This window comes from Palaemon carinicauda, chromosome 30 (genome assembly GCF_036898095.1).
Source record: "Palaemon carinicauda isolate YSFRI2023 chromosome 30, ASM3689809v2, whole genome shotgun sequence".
Taxonomy (NCBI): Eukaryota; Metazoa; Arthropoda; class Malacostraca; order Decapoda; family Palaemonidae; genus Palaemon; species Palaemon carinicauda.
In genome coordinates, this window is record NC_090754.1 from 79,644,449 (window position 1) to 79,651,275 (window position 6,827).

Below are 6,827 nucleotides of genomic sequence, written 5' to 3' on the forward strand. Positions count from 1 at the left end.
TTAACTTTGTCGTAATTTGTTAGAGTGCCATCGACTTATAAATTCCTTGGATTTGTCTTTGCATAATTACTTTGTCATGTTTAATCTTTATTATTAAACTTGTGACGGCGCCGAGTAAGGTTGTGAACTAAAAGGCAGGTTGGAAGCGACTGAGTTATATTATTGTAGAACACTCTCCTTATATACAAAACCTCAAGGCAACAGGACATAATAAGTTCACAAGACAGACAATATTACAGAGGAAAAACCAGACATGAATTTTCATGTTCGTTTTAGTGCGAGGGAAGAGCGAAGATACAAGCATAATATATACAAAAGGAATTATGTACAATTGTGTGAAACACGGTTGGTACATGGCTCCCCCCCTAAAAATGACATACTGTACATGTTAAATAGGGCGCCCTGATCTAGAGAGGCGAACTGTAGGCGGGTCATCTGGCAGAAGATAAGCAGGTTTTAGACGATCAATGGAGACCCAGTCTTCTTTGCCCCGAATGTTTAGGAGGAATGCTTTCGGACTGCGTCGGATCACAAGGAAAGGGCCCGTGTAAGGGGGCGTTAGTGGTGGCTTGCTGGTGTCGTTGCACAGGAAGATGTGCGTTGCAGAGTGCAAGTCCATTGGTATGTGATGCTTTCACTGGGGGCTTGTAAGTCTGGCGGCATGGAGTAAATTTTCCCACGACGTGACGTATGCGCTGGAGATCGTCGGAGGAGGTTGTAGAGGGAAAAAATTCGGCAGGGACGACCAACGGGTCGTCATACACCATTTCAGCTGCCGAGACATCGAGGGCATCTTCAGGAGTGGTCCTTAGTCCCAGGAGGACCCAGGGAAGCTGAGTAAACCAGTTGCAATCCTTGCAGCGGGACATCAAAGCTGCTTTGAGGGTGCGATGAAAACATTCAACCATTCCATTGGCAGCGGGGTTGTAGGCCGTTGTCTGATGTAGGGTGATGCCCAGGAGATTCACTAATGACGTCCACAATGGAGAGGTTAAAGTGGTTCCCCTGTCAGAAGTAATATGCTCAGGGATACCGAATCTTGAAATCCATCCAGAGAGTAAGGCAGATGTACATGAGGCGGACGTTGCAGTTTCCATGGGAATGGCTTCAGGCCAACGAGTGGAGCGGTCGATGACGGTAAACAGGTAACGATGTCCTTGTGATGTGGGTAGGGGGCCTACAACGTCGACGTGAATGTGTGCGAAACGACGCTGAGGTTGAGGAAAGGTGCCCACTCCTGAATCCGTGTGTCGATGTACTTTGGAAGTTTGGCAAGAAGTACAAGCGCGGACCCAATCCTTAGCATCCTTAGAAATGCCGTGCCAAATGAACTTTGCCTTCAGCAGCTGTGCAGTAGAACGGCACGAAGGATGTGAAAGGCCGTGAATGAAATCAAACACCTGTCGGCGCATGGGAGCAGGAATCCAAGGTCGCGGTCTACCAGTACTGACGTCACAGAGGAGGGTGGTGTTGGAGTCTTCGAGGGGAAAATCTTCCCAACGGAGGGACGTGCAGGATGTCCTACAAGCTTGATACTCTGGATCCTGTCGTTGGGCTTCAGACAGGGCGTTGTAATCCAATCCCAGTTGAACGGCAGCCAACGTGTTTCTTGACAGGACATTGGCAACGGGATTCATTTTCCCAGGGACGTATTGGAGGGTGCAATTGTATTCAGCCACGGCGGAGAGATGTCGGCGTTGACGGGCGGACCAGGCGTCACTGTCGAGTGAAGGCGTGCACCAGAAGCATGTGGTCTGTGCGAATGACGAAGGGCGTACCTTCTAAGAAATGGCAAAAGTGACGGACAGCCAAGTGCACCGCCAGCAATTCTCGATCGAAGGTAGAATAACCCGATTCTGCCTTGGACAGTTTTCTGCTGAAGAAGGCCAATGGGCGGGGCGAGCCTTTGACCACCTGCTTGAGTACTGCACCAATAGCGACGTCGCTGGCATCGGTGGAGAGAAGGAGAGGGGCGTGTGGGATAGGAAAAGTGAGAGCCGCAGCAGTTGATAGGGCCTTCTTTGCATTGCAGAAGGCTGCTTCTTGAAGGGGACCCCACTTCAGGTCCTTTGGCTTGCCCTTGAGGGAGGCGTAGAAGGGAGCAAGAGTGTCGGCAATGGCTGGCAGAAAACGGTGATAATAGTTGATCATGCCCAAGAATTCCTGCAGAGCTTTGACGGTCGAGGGCGCGGGGAAATTCTGAACGGCTGCTACCTTCTCAGGGAGGGGATGGACTCCTTCAGGAGTGATACGGTGCCCTAAGAACGACACTTCGTTGGCGTCAAAGGTACACTTGTCATACCGGACTACAAGGCTGTTTTGTTGCAGGCGGTCGAGCATGATGCGCAGGTGACGGAGGTGTTCCTCTTTTGAGGAGGAGAACACAAGTATGTCGTCCACATAACATACACAGAAAGGGAGGTCCCCTAAGATGCCATCCATGAGACGTTGAAACGTTGCCCCAGCATTACGAAGGCCAAAACAGGAGTAATTGAAGGTATATGTACCAAACAGAGTGGTAATGGCGGTCTTGGGGATGTCTTCTGGGTTCATAGGCACCTGATAATACCCCTTCAGAAGGTCGAGCGTAGAGAAAACCTTCGCTTTGTGCAGGTAGGAGGTCACATCGGCAATGTTTGGGAGGGGGTAGTGATCCGGTTCTGTTTGCATGTTCAGGCGCCTGTAATCCCCGCACAGACAGAGGGAGCCGTCTTTCTTCAGAACGATGTGTAAGGGTGACGACCATGGGCTGGAGGCCTTTTGGCAAAGGCCCATTTTCTCCATTTCGGCGAACGTCTGTTTGGCGGCTGCCAATCGTTCCGGTGCCAGACGTCTGAATTTTGCGAAGACTGGGGGTCCCGTCGTCTTGATATGGTGATAAATACCGTGCTTGGCAGGAACCGTGGGCGTTTGGCGAAGTTCTGGACGGAAAACTTCCGGGTACGACGTGAGGAGGTGGGCGTAGGCATCCGTGGGTGCGCTGATGTGGAGAGCGAGGTTAGAGGGGGTGGGTTGAAGAGGTGTCGACAAGTACGAGTCTGCGTTGACCAATCGTCGGTGGGCGACATCGACCACAAGGTGGAAATGAGAGAGGAAATCCGCACCGAGGATTGGCATTGTGACGTCAGCAACGAGAAACTTCCAATTGAATTTACCATTTCCGAACGATAATGTTAGGTTCTCGTAACCGTAGGTGGGTATCGCAGATCCGTTGGCAGCTACTAAGCGGACGTCGGCAGATGTGGACAGACTACGTCGTGCCTTGAAGAGTTTCCTTGGCAAAAGAGAACGACAAGCACCCGTGTCTACCAAAAATCGCACGCCCGTTCCTGCATCCTGTAAAAAGAAAAGATTAGAAACATGGGAGGCCACCGCCACAAGCGATGGCCTACTTACACGTTTTTTGGCCACTGACAATCCTTGGCTCATTTCTTCGCGGTTGCCCCGAATCTGAAGTGGTAGTAGCAAAACTGCGGCGGATGGGAGGTAGTAAGTACCTAAGATCAAAGGACAACGATCAAATTTTTATTATTAATATTATCATTATTATTACAAGCTAAGCTACAACCCTAGTTTTAAACGCATGATGCTATAAGCCTAAGGGCTCCAACAGCGAAATGAAGAAACTACAAGAGAAGTAATGCAAAATTAAGATAAAATATTTTAATAACAGTAACAACATTAATATAGATCTTTCAGGTATTAAATATAAAAAAAAAAAATTTAAAAAGTAAGAGGAAGAGATGGTCTCGATGCAATTACAACTCCTTCCATGAACCAACATTCCAATAAACTTGATGTACTTCCAGATGCTTGGGGGTAACTTTGTGATCATCTGGAATGACGTGACTTTCGTCAAACTGGTAACCAACCTTCGCAATGTGGTGACACCATACCACCCCCATCGCAAGTGATGTAATAAACTATTGTTACTGCTACAGTCAATACATAAAAAGAATAAGGAGGCGAATTTGTGTGCTTGAGGGCGCACTCAAGCACAATTTTCTATATTGCTTCTCTTCTTTTTTTTAATTTTTTGTAGTTTATATGTGGAAAATTTATTTTAATGTTATTGTGCTTAAACTACTCTTGTAGTATATTTCTTTTCCTCACTGAGCTATTTTCCTTGTTGGAGCTCTTAGGCTTATAGCATCCTGCTTTTCATAATAGGGTTGTACCTTAGCAAATAATAATAATAATAATAATAATCATTTGAAATACAAGAGAACACTGCAGGATACATTGCATACATCCTCAAAATACACAGAGACATATGTATGGTGCATTTACTTAAGAACTTAACAAATTCATTTGTTTTTCTTTATAGCTTAAATCTCCAAACTTTTAATGCAGAGAGCATCAAATTTGTCTCCATGCTGATGCAACTGAATTGCGACAATTATATTCCTCTAATTGTTTATCCTTTTGCATGGGTTTAATATCAACTACAAATATGAGTAATTCAAAGTTAATATCCAGGTGTTCTCGATGAGGGTCAGTATAATACTACCGCTCATTTGCGGTAATGGATTACCAACACAAAGTGGGAAAATAATTACCACATATGAAGACTTGTCAGTCGACTGTCACTGTGGTGCTGCTAATGAAAATAACGCTATGTTGGTGTGAAAGCTTAATTAGATTGATCAATCGAGTGTTATGCACTGTTAGTGGAGACAGTTTATTGCATAGAGCAAGACAGTCTAATGTACATTGGAGGTAATATTACTTATTTAGTGGTAGACTAAATAGAGCCAGACAAAGAGGCAAGCTTGTCTGGGTTACTAAACTATCATATCATTATACTTACAAAAATTTTATATAGAGGTTTATAGGGTCTACTAATGTAGACCGCAGTAAAAAGTGGATTACAGACTCATTGAGTTGCTCCCCTCCACGGAAATCTTTAGTAAAAGGCGAAAGATTTATGCGTTTTGAAGGGAAGCCAGAGCTACCAAACCACTCACGTCTCATCATTCTCCTTTCTCTGACTGCTGAATGCTACGAGAATGAGTTTAATGAAAGAAGGACATACGTCGCAATGCTATTTATCCGTTTTCTATTTTTTTTACATACAAATTATCATAAACCTTTGGTCATAGAAAACGTTTGATAATAGATGAATAACAAACTTATTTATTTATGTTGACCCATATCAAATTATCAAAAAGGATAATTTGGTTCTGGTTCTGAGGTCATTGATCTACTGATAGAGTGGGGTGATGTCAATATCTCAAACGAATTACAGAGTAGTACAAAAACTAAAAGGTATGATGATAAAAAAACAGGATTAATCAGGATAAGCAAGGGTCAAGAACGTTTGAATTACATATTAATGGAAGAGTTGCACAGAAAAAAAAATATCGATGCAACTAATTGATAAGTGTACAGATCTGTGGATTTATAAGATTAAGATTTATGATTTTTGTCCTATATAGCACAGTGCTGGAGCCTGTGAGGCAATTTAGAGCTTATGTACAACTGAGGCTAAAACCCAGCAGTTTGCACTATGAAGTGAAGGTTAAAGGAGGTTGGACAGTAAGAAGGAAAAAAAAATAAGCAAAAACCGGAGGTATAATGGAAAGATCTAGGACAACAAGTGCAACTAGGGGGTGAAGAAACACATCAAAATATCTTGGGTAATGTCATCGGCGCACTGCATGAAGTACGCTGACGTGGGCACTACTCCCCTAAGTAATTTGTTGTGAATTGTGACACCTTTTAATGACGAAAACAATATCAGAACATATGTGAGAAATTCCTCTCACAACAATTTAACATAACATTTCTGTGTATGCATCTGTATAACAATAATCTTCCTCTTACCGTAAGGTTATTAATATTGGGTGTTCATACAAGCTATTGATTGATTTATTATTGAGAATTGTCATTTGTCAGGTAATCGGCAAACAGGAATTATGTTATTGTGTATATGTCTAGAATCGGCAAACAGGAATTATGTTATTGTGTATATGACTTTATTCATGAAACCGAAATTTGCATGTCTTCGTATTTTGTAGAAATATGTTCTTTATTGCATGTTATGATAAGAGTTAAAGAACCACATCTTACGAGAGAATGACACTCTTACGTTATTGTTTGTTTCATGCATGACTATGGTTTTAGTATGTAGCATTTTACGTATGGTCAATTACCGTAAAATATGCTATTAACAGTAAACAGACAAGTTACTTGCTAATTAGCGAGTCTCGAGTAGCCCCATGCCCTCCGCTCACTATTCCCCGTCAAGAATTACTTGTAGGTACACGCCTAGTCGTTCATTTGTTATTGATGTTTGGGGATAAGATTTCAGATTGCACTGTTTGGAGTGACTCCCAGGTAGCCTTGAGTTGGGTATTTTATGAGAAATCAAGAGAAGTGTTTGTAATTAACAGAGTAAACGAAATCAAGGACTTGAAGTCCAGTCATAACATCAGATTGTTTTATGTCTCTAGCGAGGATAATCCTGCTAATTTGGTTACACGAGGTATTCCAATGTCTCTTTTGAGTAAGTCAGGTTTGTGGTTTTATGGTCGCACTTGGATCATTGACCAAAATCAATTTCCACAACAAGAAGATGTAGTTTACAGAGAGTCTGTCAATGTAAATGAAATACTTGCAGAACCAAGTTTGAGAGTTCCCGATGATGATGTGATTACGCTTAATTGCCCAGAATTCTCTTCATTGAAACACGCATTAAAAATTGTAGGTAGATTAATTCGTTTTGGGAGAAGAATATTTCCTGAGAAATTCCAGAAAAGTAATAATTTACTTGTGTTAATCAAGATTATGCAACTTCAAGCCTTCCCAACGTTGTCTTATGCATT

At 43.0% G+C, this 6,827-nt stretch overlaps 1 non-coding gene across 1 annotated transcript; it reads right to left on the bottom strand.

The window, feature by feature from the left end:
• Positions 1-4,834: 4,834 nt before the first annotated feature.
• LOC137623911 (U5 spliceosomal RNA) lies at positions 4,835-4,954 on the bottom strand. The gene has a single exon (XR_011040672.1). It is a non-coding gene; the product is annotated as a U5 spliceosomal RNA (small nuclear RNA).
• Positions 4,955-6,827: the final 1,873 nt, after the last annotated feature.